General features: G+C 42.9%; 1 protein-coding gene and 1 long non-coding RNA gene across 10 annotated transcripts in view; one reads left to right on the forward strand and one right to left on the reverse strand.

Moving 5' to 3' along the window:
- The window catches only part of RBMS3 (RNA binding motif single stranded interacting protein 3), a gene marked incomplete at its 3' end in the record, with an annotated part of 775525 nt that overhangs the window by 412508 nt on the left and 347721 nt on the right, over nt 1-15296 (forward strand). The gene's annotated exons all lie outside the window — the stretch shown is intronic.
- The window catches only part of LOC307199594, a 660078-nt gene that overhangs the window by 317024 nt on the left and 327758 nt on the right, over nt 1-15296 (reverse strand). The window contains exon 2 of the long non-coding RNA XR_013832093.1: nt 10966-11011. This is a non-coding gene — a long non-coding RNA (uncharacterized lncRNA). The remainder of the gene's footprint in view (nt 1-10965; nt 11012-15296) is intronic.

Consider the following 15296-nt stretch of genomic DNA (forward strand, 5'->3'; position numbering starts at 1 on the left):
TTATATTTGTTGAGACAGCATTTTAAACAGTTATTCCATTTTAGCCCTGTTGGCTTTTTTGGAAATCAACTCTTAAGTGAGAGATCTGGTAATATAAATAAATTCAAATTAAATATTATTACTACCATCCGCATTTGAAAAAAACGTTTTAATAGTTTTGCATACTTTAAATGTCATTCCTCTAAACTAGTATTTTCCTCTGACCATAAATTTGAATGAATTTGATTATGTCAATCTTCAGACCATTTATACCAAAATAGTTTCAGTACCTCTGATAGGACTGCTATAGAGTAAATGACTTGATTGCAACCATGGCAAAATTGAAGTATTACTGGTCTTAATATCTCTCTCTCTTTTTTTTTTTTGTCACCACCCAGTTTGTTTCCCTTACTTATATTAGATACTGTGTCAAGCAACCAGATCTAATTTCAGTGAAGTGTGGACCAAAGTAAAAGAGCTTTAATTTAGAAACACAAACAACTGCACATAAAGACAGAGAAATCTGAGTAGTAGTCAGATGAAGTTGTCTGAAGGAGAAACTTGGCTCCCTAAGTTTATTAGCATCCATGCTGTCATGATTATCATTGGTGCCTCCTTTACTCAGAAACTCCCACATTCCATTATCAGAGATGTGCTTGTTCATTGAGTCATAGCCGCATTCTTTTCCAAGGACAACAAAATTGCATTGATAACTTTATCCATGTTAGTTGCTAGAGAATCCTTTACTATGCCGTCACTTTGCATAGCTCCACCCTCATGGAAGTTGATGGGCACTTCTTGTGTTTTTTAAACACTATGTGTGGGGGCTATTTCTCTGTTTTGTTTTGCTTTTTTAAAAAATAAAACTGGTTGCAATGCTGTCTTAAGCATTTTTTTTTTGTAAACTCGAGAATGTTTTGATACATTTTAATGCTTTAGTAGTCTGCTATTTATTTATTTATTTATTAGTTACTTTGAACAGTTTAAAAGGAAAAGTGGGATATAAATGCTTTTAAATAAAACAACATTAAATGCTTATTACCCAAACAGATTATTACACTGTTGACTGCAAAAAGCTCACAGAAAAAGTCTTTATATAACCCAGTTTGTGAAGCCATCAGACGTATAACAGCTTAATATAAAGCATGGTTGGCAAAAAAAATCCTACTCATATTAAAATACTGTTAGAAGTTGTGGGGGAATCTGTAAGAACCATTTCTGTGTTTATTTAGAAGTAACGTGTTGAAATAATAATGATGATGATGATGATGATGATGATGATGATGAAAGTTGCCAGCCCTGGATCAGCAATCCACAACAGAATTAAAGAGCTCTAATATTTTAACCTTGAGCAGAGTCGTAGAGCTAGTGCCAAAGTATTTTAAAAGTATCTAGAATTCTCTGGCTATGAGCATCTTAGCTTTTATGGTATTTCACATTTTAAAAACCCTTAACAATAATTCTTCAAACAGAAATACTCTCCAGGATTCCTTTGGACCTCTGTTGTTCTGGATTCCTCATAGTTAGCTGCTTATTTTATAACTTGGGTTTCGGTTCCTTTAAAATGAGCAGGAGTGGACCTGTGATGATCCACTCTGTTACCAAGCCTTTCCCCAAAGCTCTGCTGCAGGTGGAGACAATTGTTGTCTAATGAAGCTAGCTATTTAGAGAGCAAAGGCTGTGGGACCCCTTTTATCATGCTTCTGAAGTCAGACCAGGGCTTCTTTTCAGCCAAACTCTGTCCTGGCACCCCTCAGGTAGGTTCCGGCATCTCTCAGGTAGGCGCCATTGCGAGGGAGAGAATGAAGGAGGCATTTGTGGTGAGTTCCTGCACCTCTTTTTCTAGAAAAATAGCACCCCTGGCACTTGAGGCCTGCCTTGTAGAGTACATTTCCTGCTTATTCTGCTGTGTGGAACAAATCTACTGCCTGAATGGTCCTCACGAGAAACAACTTTGTTAGGTATGCATGCTTGCCTCATTTTCTGCCACCATGCCAGTTCTCAGAGGCAACATTTGGCACAACAGGTTATATTGACAGAAGAGACAGATGCTGTTGTACGCATTTGTGGTTGTGTTCCATGGTGTTTTTTATGTTGCTGTACACACCAGACAGGGACACGAGGGGCGCTGTGGGTTAAACCACAGAGCCTAGGACTTGCTGATCAGAAGGTTGGCGGTTCGAATCCCCGTGACAGGGTGAGCTCCCGTTGCTCGGTCCCTGCTCCTGCCAACCTAGCAGTTCAAAAGCACCTCAAAGTGCAAGTAGATAAATAGGTACCACTCCGGCGGGAAGGTAAACGGCGTTTCCGTGCGCTGCTCTGGTTTGCCAGAAGCGGCTTAGTCATGCTGGTCACATGACCTGGAAGCTGTACGCCGGCTCCCTCGGCCAATAAAGCGAGATGAGCGCCACAACCCCAGAGTCAGTCATGACTGGACCTAATGGTCAGGGGTCCCTTTACCTTACACACCAGAGAAGGTTACCTGATTTGTTTTACTGTACCAAATTCCTATTCAGTGAAGCTTTCGTCTGTACATGCATGTCATCCACTTGTGTGCAATGACTGTCTCAAATGTGCACACTTCAGCTTGACTGCAGCTTGCGTTTACAAATCAGACGGGTGGTGGTTTGAGGGAAAATGCACCAGACAGCACTGTTTTTCGAGGAACTACAAGATACGTGTGGATTGTGGCTAACATTGTGTGCAGTCTTGCTTCAGACACCAGTGGCGAGAGCTCACGGGAGCCAGAAGTAAATGGCGCATAGTCAAAGCTTGGCATAAATGTATTCATTCTGAAATATTGGATGTTAAGAAAATGCAGAGAGTGGCACGACTGTATGATTGGCACACTGCAAGTGTGTGGGTTGGAATGGCACAATGCATGTAGCCTTAAACTTCTTAGATATTTCTTGGCCGCGTTTCATGTATTCCCCCCCCCCCCCCCGATTTTCAGTTTTTCAGTTGGAAACATTAACGTTGCTCATTCTTAACTTATCACAGGGCATTAAACGATTGGGGAGTGGGGAAGCCACGCAAGTTTATTACCAAAGTATCCCTCACAAGTTTATTACCAAAGTATGGATCATGTTTTCTTATAGTTGGCTGTGTAATTCAAACATCATTGGGGCTCTGATGCATATACAAAGTTCCGCATGTACAGAAGCCTCTCTATTTTTTTCTGTATATTAGGAAACACTTATTAGTATGTTTTTAGGCACCAGTTGTTGTTTTTAAAAAAATCATATTTGACCAGGATTTGGTTTGCTTAGTTTCTTGCGGATTGGCTGCTGGTTTTAGATGTCTGTGCAATTCTTAATAACAGGTTTGTCGCAGAGTGTGCTTTTAATTAGGTTGTAAGCCTCCACTAGCTAGGTAGAAAGGAAAGATAAAATGTTCAGTATTAGTGATCAGGAAACATCTGGGCGAATAGGTATTTTTCAACTGCAAGAGGCATCTCCTAGGCGTCAACTTCTTGGCCCCCACAACAAAAAATTAGAGGGGGCTGCCCTCCCCGAAGCTGATAGGCATTGCCATTCCAATGGTGTGTGTGACTGTGTCATGTGATTATGTGGGGTGGGGATTACCTGGGCCCCCATAATATTTTATTCCAGTTGGCACCCCGGTAAGAAGAAGTTAGTGCCCGTCTGAACCTCCAAGGGAAGATATTCCACAGGGTAGTTCCCCATGATATTCATTACACTTTGTCTGTTTTTATACCTTGCACGTTTCTACAGGTCGAGATGTCATAGAAGTAAAAACAATGCTTGGTATTTGTCCGTCGGGGTTGCCTTTTGTGACAAAATAATACAGAGCCATTCAAATGAACAGGCATCCTGCTGTTCACCCCCACTACCGCACCTACCTCCGGCAATAATCTACTTAACTGGAAACAAGCTTCAAAATGAACCTTAACAGGCAATCAGTCAGTCTTCCCAATACCTTTCTGTTTCATCAAATAGTACAGAGCCCTGGATCAGCGTGTGCCTAAGGCAGGCATGGCCAAAATTGGTCCTCCAGCTGTTTTGGGACTACATTTCCCATCATCCCTGATCACTAGTCCTGTTAGCTAGGGATGATGGGAGTTGTAGTCCCAAAACAGATGGAGGACCAAGTTTGGCTATGCCTGGCCTAAGGCATTGCAGGAAGTCCCTTCTGGGACTTGAAACTCTGCGCCGTATAAGGAGAAAGAACAAAATAAGCTCAAACCCGAACACCTGCAAAAGTCCTTGTCTAGAAAGTTAGCCACCTTTTCCCCCACTGGAATGTGACTGTTTTTCTTCTTTAAACTCTTTTGTTTCGGAAACAGCCCCGACACTGAAGCACATACTGTGTATGGATCGTGTGCACATTTCCTTCTTCTCGCACCTTCCGAAAGAAAGGCACATAGGAAAGCAATGCAGAGAGATTAGTTTCAGTTCAGTATTTTTAGAAGAAATCCTTCGTAAAGATTGAAAGACTGCCTGTTGTAATTGAAAATATATTTTATTTGTCTTCTTTGATGGAAATGGGATTGAGTTCCCTGATCTCACTGGTCTCTGCTTTCAAGGTGGTGGCGGCGGCAACAGATCTATAACTCTGACAGAGACTTGGCCAGAGTTTCATTATGGAGGAATAGTCCATTATGGAGAAATAGTCAGGGAAGCGCCATGGGACAGTGATTGAGCACTGCTTTTCATGCAGAAAATCCCAAATTCAATCCTTGTCATCTCATGTTAAGGTTGGGGAAGATCCCTCTCCGAAACCTTGCAGAGCCATTGTCCCATCTATCTCACTATTGTCTACACCAGCGTTTCTCAAACTTGGGTCTCCAGCTGTTTTTGTACTACAATTCCATCATCCCTTGCCGCTGGCCCTGCTAGCTAGGGATGATGGGAGTTGTAGTCCAAAAACAGCTGAGACCCCAAGTTTGGGAAACGCTGGTGTAGACAATAGTGAGATAGATGGGCCAATGGTCTGATTCAGTATAAGGAACCTTCCTATGTTTCTAATAAGCTTCCAGCATTTTGTGACCTTTTATCCCAGAGTTTAAGGTTAATCTGCTGTATGGGGATCTCTTTCTTCTGCTGGTATCTGGCCTCACAAGACCTTTCCTATGTGCACAGGTGAGCTGAAAATTAAGGGCACATAATCAGAGAACAGATAAGAGGACTTCTCAAGAATTAGGCACCTCTTCTAGTTTGATGGAAGTGATTGATTGAACTGGATAGGAAGAAATAATCATAATGTAGAAGTGCACACAGCTGGTTGCTGGCAGAGGCACAGTGAGCCCTGAGCTGCTACGGACCAGAGAGAGAGACAACAAACACAGGGTGCATATCTTGGGATTAAACAGGCCACAACTTTCTTGATTACAGATGTCGGTAGGTTTTGGCGTAGACATTGGGTGTGTATCCAGTATCATCAAGCCCAACTGTTGATTGATGAACTGTCGGAGTTGATCCTGGCTTAAGGATCTCCCTATGACATACATCAAATGCAGGATTGCCATCAAAGGGAGTGTTATGGCCCATTGGCCCCCATCTGGACAGAAACACCTCCCCCTGGATCCCTTTAATGGGGCACCCTACTTCATTTTATGGGGGTGGGGGGGAAGGCTCCCAACCCCCACTCTCCACCCTGACTTGTCTATCTACAAGTTGTGACAATTACTATGAGCTAGACAAGCTCAGTTTCAGTGGAGAGAAAATTCCTGCCTGGCCCCGAATAGGGTGACCGAGTATTTCCATAGCAAGGTCTAAGCATGGCCTGCCTTTTCACCTTCGGGCAAGGGCAAGGATGCTGTACAGGGTGGGAGACCAAGCTCTGACTCATAAGCAGGCGCCAGCTTATAAACTGTGCACATGAAAGCAAGACCTGTCTCAAAGCTCTCCCCCTGGAACCTCGGCATTTGCCTAATTTGCCTGATAAACGTTTATTCCAGCTCCTGGAATTTCCTAAGAGGAAAAAAAGGGCTATTTATCCAGACAAAAGCAGACCCATCGGTTAGGGTTACATCAGTGGTCACTACTTGTTGCTCTCCTGTTCAGAAATGCATCGGGTTGGGGGGGATTTTATTTTGTTTTAAAGCAATACTGGTTAATTTTTAACAACTCGCCGTTTGCTTATCAGGGGGTTAAGGGACAGCCACATCAAGGAACCAGGAAGGCAAGCACATTTAATGAGTGTCTTCTGACCTCTTAGAGACACTGGTGGTTCCTATTCTTTCATTATCCTCTTCATTTCTGCTCTCCCCCAGCCTGTTTTCTGCATCTGGCCAATCAACCGTAGCAGCACTGCTGGATACGTCCATTAGGCCCTGAGCTGTTTGCTTATTATTAATGTAAATGTTTGAGAATCTGAAAGCACCCATGGCCTACCCAGGCCAAAGAACAAATAGCAGCTGCATATGTCTCCATCTGGAGTCCCGGTTGCTTGCTCTTATACCCCTTTCCAGGATGAAACATGAAACTTCGTAGCTTGTTGTCTCTCTGCCGGTCAGCATAAGCAGAGGATTCAAACTGTTAAGTGAAGTTGGGTGCTTTTGAGTGTTCTGGAGTTCAGCAATCCTCCCCACCTCTTCTCTTCTTGGAAAGTCATGCAATGCAGGCAGATGACGCAGGGGAAGATTTGAGGGGGAGGGGGGATGGCCTGTCTACTTCTTTGAATGCTAGATTCTTGAGAGAGTCTGAAAATCCATATACCCCATACACATGCGTGCGTGCGCACGCACACACACAAGTTTCTCTACTGTGAGAATGGGTGAGCTAATGTTGACCCACCTTTTCAGTTTACTAAGTTTTGGTTTTTTTAGACTACCCTTTTAGAAGACACCCTCCACCTTCTGCGATCTATAAATTTAAAAACTGGGTCCAATATGTCTATGAGAGCAGGGTGAGGAATCAGCTCCTGGAAAATAGCAGACATGCTCCTGGCACATCCATTTATCCTCAAAACAAAAACAAAAAAAAACTAGGTCTGAAGAAAAAGAAAGGAAGAATTTTTTTCCATAGCAAGCTCACTCGCTGTCACGACTGAGCCTAGCCTCTTCCAACGTCTCCCCATCTCCAAATGTTTGGCATTGGCCCTTTCATCCACCAATTTCCCCTGCTCATTGCTATTCTCTGTGGCTGTCTTGTTTTCAGCACCTGCTGAAAATCTTATGTAGGCAAACCTACCCAGACATGTACCTTTAACTTGCAATCTTACATGTAGTTTTGTTATGTATACAGTTGTATCTTGGAAGTCGAACAGAATCTGTTCTGGAAGTCCGTTCGACTTCCAAAATGTTCGGAAACCAAACCGCGGCTTCTGATTTGCTGCAGGAAGCTCCTGCAGCCAATCGGAAGCCGCGGAAACCCCTTCGGACATTCGGCTTCCAAAAAATAGTTCGCAAACCAGGACACTCACTTCGGGTTTGCAGCGTTCGCTAGCCAAAATGTTCGAGGACTAAGCTGTTCGAAAACCAAAGTACGACTGTATTTGTTTTAAAACTAGGATTTAGGATTCGATGAATTCCATGCCCATTTGCTTTTAACAAATCAGTATAACAAGTAACATTTCTAGGGTTGTTGAGGTTTTTTTTTTTGGGGGGGGACTTATTGAGCTTTCTTTAGTTTTGCTAGTTTGAGCTATTATTATGGGAAAGCGGCACTTCCAATCTGGGCTGCCATATATCCGGATTTTCCCAGACGTTGGATTGATTTCCGCTCGGACACTGCTCCCATACAGGAGGGAGAGGCTTGGAAAGCCCCTACCTACAATTCACACTTTACGAATCTCTCGGTACCACTCACGTATAATTCCCCAAGGAGCACTTTACTTCATGCTATCATGTCATATGTTCTCAGTGGACCTGCTTGGCCATTTCTAGAGTGGAGCGGAATAATGCCCTTTGTGATTGGCTAGCATCCCCCAGATATGACAGTCTACACGTTCCAGACTAGGGAGCCGTGGGAGGGATTAAGTGTGTGCTCTTTTGATTATTCTGTAAGTTCTTCTTGCCAGGTGGAACATTTCCTCTTCCCCTCTCCTTGTGTACTGTGCTGGGAGTAGACCTCCAGAGTGGATTTGGGGAGATACAGAGAGTGCAAGAGAGGGAGGGAGGGAGGAGACAAAGAAAAGCCCTGTTGCACTAGCAGCACCCCTCGCACTGGTTTTTGCTAGCCTGCTGGGCTAGTTGAATCTAGGCCTATAGCACTTTTCTGGTATGAAATGCACTTGCAGGAACAAGAGACAAACATGAGGTCTGTGCTAGATTTTCAGCTGTGCTTCCTAACCAACTTAAAAAAATAAAATAAAATGAACCCTTGTCATCTTGACACATGGACCTAATTCCAATCAATATTTACTAATGTGGAGAAGAATGTGGCATTCGCCTTTGATTTCCATGGTGGTCACAGAGTAGAAAGTGATCTTTATTCCCTGCTCTCTGCAGAAATGATGTGGAGCAGTTCTTCAGAAATGTTATCTTAATGCCATAACGTGACTAGTAATAATATTTATAATGAAACGTCAGAAAAACCAAACATTCTGAGCATCGGTTTCTGCTAGCACACAGAGTTTAAGCATATGGCCTCCCTTTTAACAAGGGGAAACAGAATAAGGGGTTGATGCCTTCAGTATAGTGCCATGCTATCAGTACACAAAACAAAAATGCCATTGTACTCCAAATAGCTAGATTCTCCCCCAGCCATTTTGAACAAGCAGCAACAAGAGCTTTGCCCCATGCAACACGCAGCAATGTTTATTCCAGGTATTTGGTAACTTCCTGGAATTATTTGACTGAGAAGCATTTATGTATGATTTATATTTGGAAAGCAGGCAGCTATAATGCTCCTTAAGAGGTATTTGTTGGCACGGAAGGTTCTTCCCTGCTTTAGCAATGAGCACTGTGCACATGTTCCATGTTTACTCTCGCTCCAGTGCACTCCCACTTCCATCGTGGGTACACCTTAGCCACAATCCATATGTATTCTACAGTTTCCTGAGAAATACTCCCTGATGATAATGCTGTCCCTCAAACCTTCTTTCTTCTTTGGCGATCACTCGTAGCTAAGTAAGATTGTCTACCATGAACACGGTTTTAACAGTGAGTCCGTAAGTCACTGCAGAGGCCAATTCTGGATCCACATGTCGTTCCACAGTGGGCACATAGGTTTCCGGGTGGGAGTTGATCATGGTGAGGGTTTGCCAAGCACGTTTCTCCCTTTAGTCCTGAGCTCAAGCATCTTCAAAGCCCAAGACACCTTTGTAAAGGCTGTTCTCCAATTGGAGCTCTCGCAGGCCAGTGTTTCCCAGTTGTCGATGTTTATACTACTTTTTTTTTTTTTAGATTTGCCTTGAGAGAGTCTTTAAACCTCTTTTGTTGACTACCAGCATTAGGCTTTCCATTTTTAAGTTTGGAATGGAGTAGTTCCTTTGGAAGATGATAGTCAGGCATCCTCACAACATGACCAGTCCAACAAAGTTGATGTTGAACAATCATTGCTTCAACACTGGTGATCTTTGCTTCTTCAGTACACTGGCTTTAGTTTGCTTGTCTTCCCAAGTGATGTGTAAATTTTTTCGGAGACACCGTTGATGGAATCTTTTGAGGAGTTGGAGATGGTGTTCATAAGCGGTCCACGTTTCCCAAGCGTGCAGTAAGGTTGGTAGTACAATAGCTTTGTAAACAAGCATTTTGGTTTCCCTGTGAATGTCCCAGTCGTCAAACACTCTGCAATTCATTCGGGAGAAAGCTGCACTCGCAGAGCACTTGCACCTTCCATCTAGTTTGAAAACTTAAGATTGCAGTTAAGCTGAGGTGTACATCTGAGACAGTCATTGCACATGTGCAGATCACAGCTTCACTGAATGGTGTTTGTTGGTGTTGTGTTTGTGTATGTCCACAGGCTTTAGCCTAACAGTTAGGAAACAATGCTAATGAAAATGGAGAGTTGGGAGGGGGGGGGATTATGAAAACACCTTTCAGTTTTGCTTCTTTATACAATCACACAGGCACAGTACTTTCTAACAGAGAATATAGATAGCACTGAGCTACTAGAGCAATTAATAGAAAGGAAAAACAACAAAAACAACCCAGGGACACAGAGGATAATTCTGTTGCTCACTCATTGTACAAAGGGTCTCTTTAAGATGTGGTGGTAATTCTCACTGGTGAAGAAAAGGGCAGGCTGTAACGATGCGGCTATTAAATATTGCCGGCACTGAAACAAATATTTTATTTTATTGCATGATTTCTCTTTTGCCATCTCCAGTAAGCTGAAAACAATGGCCTTGTACTGTGTAACAAGGGGAAGGTGGCCTAATAAATATTTTATAGCTCTCCTGAAATTGTTTGGTCTGTTGCTGTCATCTTTATTACACTTTACACAAGGCGGGGAGGGGGGTTTCTTAATTATGTGGAGGTCCCTAGCCTTTTTATGCTGCTCTAGCAACACCTTAAAAAAAGAACAAACCACTGGCTGTTAATTCTTCCAGTTATTGCAGCTGCATGCCCATTCCACTTTTGAACAAAGACCCCTGTTTGGCTCCTGGGCTTGCATTCTTCTGCTGAATGGCAGCCATTCAGAATCGGACTGGCTCAATGCAAGGGGGCCTGGGAGGATGTGAACATACGTTGATGCCTTTTCACAGGACCAAGTTCCATATTGGTGACACCAGTGGGTGGGTGATGTAGTTGCAAATATATCCACTGTAAGTGGAACTCCAGCACGTGGAAGTAGGATACTACCCAGTGCCCTAAATCTGGCAACAGGCTCTTTTAGGACCCCTCGTATTAAACACACACCCAAAAACTTATATTTTGGATATTGATATTACTATTACTATTATTATTATTAGTCAGGTACTGGTGTGGTTGCTCGAAAGCAAACAGGCGAGACTCCGACCTGTCTTTTCCAGGCTTTATTATCTGCGCAAACTATTTACAGTGAAGAGCGTCTCAAGTTCATGTCTGGCTCACTTGCTAGCAGAATCCTCCAGCATAACAGTCACGTGACCCCCAACCTTCTCCTCCCTTCCCTTCGCCTAAACCTACTGCGCAGAATGGGCGCTGGCAAAGGGGTACTTCCCTCCCCTCCGGTTTGCTCAGGCTCAGTGTTGAGGCTCTTCCAAGCATTCCCTGCTCCCACCACTTCCTCTCCACTGGAGGCGGGGCTTCCCTCCTCGCCAGAGGAGAAACTGCTTCGCAAGATTTTCGGAGGCTCCCTATAACACAACTGCCCTTCCACCTCTCGCCTCTGAGCTGATGGCAGTTCCCTGACAATTATTATTATTATGAGAATTTATATACCGCCCTCTACCCGGGTGTCTCAGGGCAGTTCACAGAATAAAATAAAGATATAAAATAACAAAGGCCTGGTTAAAAAGGAATGTTTTTACCTGGCGTCTAAAGGTGTGTAATGAAGGTGCCAGGCGAACTTCACTAGGGAGAGCATTCCACAGACGGGGAGCCACTGCAGAGAAGGCCCTGTTCTCGTGTTGCCACTCTCTGGACCTCTTGAGGAGGAGGCACATGAAGAAGGGCCTCAGAAGGTGATCTCAGGGTCTGGGTAGGTTCATATGGAAAGAGGCGGTCCTTGAGGTATTGCAGTCCTGAGCCGTTAATTAATCGCTGAGCCCATATGGTATCCAAATTCATTATGTATAAAAAGGTACTAAGTTGGGCTAGAGTATAGTGCAGTGTGGCATATTTCTGGTGGTTTCCAGGTCACCATGCTTGTGGGACTTGATCCAAAACGTTGGTTGATTGCATGTCTAAGTGATTACTTGTGTGATAGCTTCAATATATTGGCCTATCTATAGATTATTCTGATGCCTGCCAGCAAGTGAGGAGTTACATTTGCACCAGACATTGAGTAGCATGTTAGGCATCTGGGCCCATTGGAAACCCATGTATGTAGCTCTTCGCCAGTGATGGGGGAGGGAGTCATGTTGCATTTAGAGGCGAACCTACATATTTTGCAATTTCCGAAGCAGCAAGCAAACCAAAACTCCCAAAAATTGCACTTCTCCAAAATGTTGCAGCACAGTTCTCCAGCCAAATCATGCCTACAAAAAATGGGGTAAAGTATTAGCAAAAATTGCTTTGTAAGAATGTGTATATTAGGCAAAATTGCAAAAAAAAAAAGTCTATTACGAGAAATTCACTTTAAAATGCTAATGAATTTTTCTGAGAACTTTTGTTCTTTTAAATTGCAAACTGAAGGAACCGGCATCAATACCGATCCCAAGGGTCGTGTAGTTCCGACCTCCTGCAATGCAGGAAATCTCAACATGAAGTTGGTTCCCCATCCAATTTGAAACCATACCAGACCCTATTTAGCTTTGCAAATGTGCTAGAAGTTATATTGCTACAGAAATGTGAACTGAATTTAAGATTGGAATAATGAGAATCTGAGGGAAATCAAAATGGACAAATTTGGCCATCCCTTCTACTCGCTAATCTGGTTCATACATAATACTAAACTAAGGTTTTGCATTATGTGCCCAAAGCTCTGAACTCTTCTTCTGCCTTCTCTCTTCCAACATGACTGTGAGAAAGAGATTAGAAGCTTTTACTTCCATTTTCAAATAACCAGTTACAGTGGAACCTCGGTTCTCGAACGTCTCTGTTGACGAACGTTTTGGAACCCGAACGCCGAAAACCCGGAAGTAAATGCTTCTGTTTTCGAACGTGCATCAGAAGTCTAATAGCTTCCGCTGCATGTTTTTCAATTTTCTCAATTGAATTTGCCAACAGCCCTTTGCGCCTCGGTTTCTGAACGTTTTGGAAGATGAACAGTCTTCTGGAACGGATTATGTTCGAAAACTGGGGTTCTGCTGTACTTTTTAATGTCCAAAGCCAAAGAAACTGTGGTTAGTTTAACTGTGATTTAGGGAGACTAACCAACTTCTACATTAATTATCCCGCATCGTTTCCTTAAACAACAGTTAACCCTAAGCACCATTCTTAGTTTGGAGGAAACAAGTAGCCACAATGTATGGGAAATATTATGGAAGTAAAATTTTCTGATCTTCCGATCTTGTGACCTTGCACAGAGGGGGAAGATGGGGAAACATGTGAGCCTTGGGCTCACCCAAATGCATTCCCATAGCTCTGAAATACGACTTTGCATGATAGCACAACACCATTGGACTAATGAAAATAAAGGCCACCCTTTTCCTCAGTTAGATCCTTATGGATTGTGTGAGTGAAAGCCTCTCAGTCAACTAAGGCAGATAAGTGGTGCCGGCTTACTTTAACACAGCTGGGGGTCTGTTTCTTTTATTTTTCTCTTGCTTGCCCCCTTTTTCCCTGCAGCAATTCTCTGCAGCAAGAATTTTTGCTAACAGGCAGGCTGCGCTTTTCAAAGCTCAGTGGGCCTTCTTCACATTCCCCAGAAATAGGGCACATTTCAATCTCTTCCTGTCATTAAAGTCTGCAGAGTGACTACAATTCATGCACGGCCCTCTATAAGAGAGAAGCAGCCACCCAACTTGTCAACATGTTCCACTTTGAATGTTGAAGATTTGCCGCTTGCTTTCAATAATGCTGTGGACTTTGTGGAAGAGGGCTTTCGCTTACTTCCCTGGGAGCTTTTATATGGACAGGGCTTGCCGGATCAGGCCGGATGCCAACTGTAAAGTGCTCTTTTGTCTCATGACGTCGCTGTCTCCCAGTTCTGCTAACTGGAGGCGCACGGATGGGACTTAATACTGCTTGGTAATTGTGTGTGCTGAGAAGTATGTGCTCTCGTAACCCCTCAGATCCTCTTAATGCTGTGGATAATTCAATCACACCCACACAAAAATGACATTATTATAACATTAGGGCCTAGTGCAGATTAGCGAAAGACAGGAAATTATAGCGTGTATCCTTGGCTTTGCCATAGTGTGCGGAGGTGTGCTGAAGGCCCCTTGAAGAAAGCTGATTCACATATGTCCAGCTGTATATTCATTTGCATGGAGCAATGTAGATTTCATTTCAGTATTTTGGATCCAGATCAGGAAAAGGAGAAACTATTTGGTGTGGGTGCATTGCATTCTGGCACAGTTAATTAGGAGTGTGCCATATTCTTAAGACCCACCATAGGTTGTTGCTGGAAGTGCCCTCAGCAAGAGCTGGTATTTAAGATATCAGAGCCCAACTTTTCATAACCCACCTATTCTCAGCAGCCAGAAGCATCATAGCCAGACACAGGAGAGACTGGTCAGGAGTAAGCATGGACCAGTGGTATCAAATAGTATGGGAAACAGCCTTATTACAAAAACTCATAGGAGAAGACGTCTTCACCCTGGTATGGTTCCCCTTTATCACATACACAGCCCAACAACACAACAACAAAAATCCGCCGACAGCATACGAGTCAATATGGCTAACCTGGTCCAAAAACACACACATACCCCGCTCACACACACAAAACATATCTCACTATAGCCAACCAAAGACAACCAACCACACCCTAGGTCACCCCCAACCTCTCTCGCCCCCAAGGAAATACAACAAGCAAATAGTAAGAGAACCCACACAAGAGACGCTGACAGAAAACCCTACACATAACACTAACTAGAATAGAAGCACTCACCATTTCCCCCTCTTTCCCTCTCTTTTCTTCCTAACCTAACATTGTATGCAATACTAAAGTCTCACAACAAGTGAAACTGATCAGTAGAAAACACAACTTGAGAAAGAGACAATGCACATATTTTTGTAAACATGGAGTTCAAAAAAGGGCCAAAATACAGCAAAGATGCATTTGTTCAGTATGAAATCACCACACTAAATGAATGTGGCAAAATTACCTCACAGAGACAACCATTTAAAAAAAAAAGTGTAAATTAGATCTCAGTCAAGGAGAAATGTGGAACCAACAAATACCATTTTTATTTTTTTTATTTTTTAAAAAAGCAATGGGTAGCCTACAGAGTGCAGGATTTTGTTACTATAAAACACAATTACGTTATGGTTGTTTTATTTGTTTCGGCTGAAATAATTGCATCAGAGAAAAATGTGTTTGAGTTTCCTCTTTGAGGTGTTAAATACACCCTTTTGAAATGAATAAAACTTGATATATCCCCCTTGAAAATAGAGTGAATAGAAATATTTAATGAGCTGAAAGCTTCCTCTGATACAGTTCCTATAAATAATTTCTGAAAGGAATAAACTCATCTGGAAAAGCACTGGTGTTAGAATTTCACAAATAATTATTACTATAGAAAGCCCAGACAAGTAGACATCCATAATTTGTAAATAATGAAAAGAAGTTTCTAGGCTCACATGTGATTTTTGCACACGCTGCGTGAACTCTATAAAATGCTTAACTTGCAGTGATTTGTTTGTTGACAGTCCCTGGTGG

This window comes from Podarcis cretensis (assembly GCF_951804945.1).
Source record: "Podarcis cretensis genome assembly, chromosome: 12".
Lineage (NCBI taxonomy): Eukaryota > Metazoa > Chordata > Lepidosauria > Squamata > Lacertidae > Podarcis > Podarcis cretensis.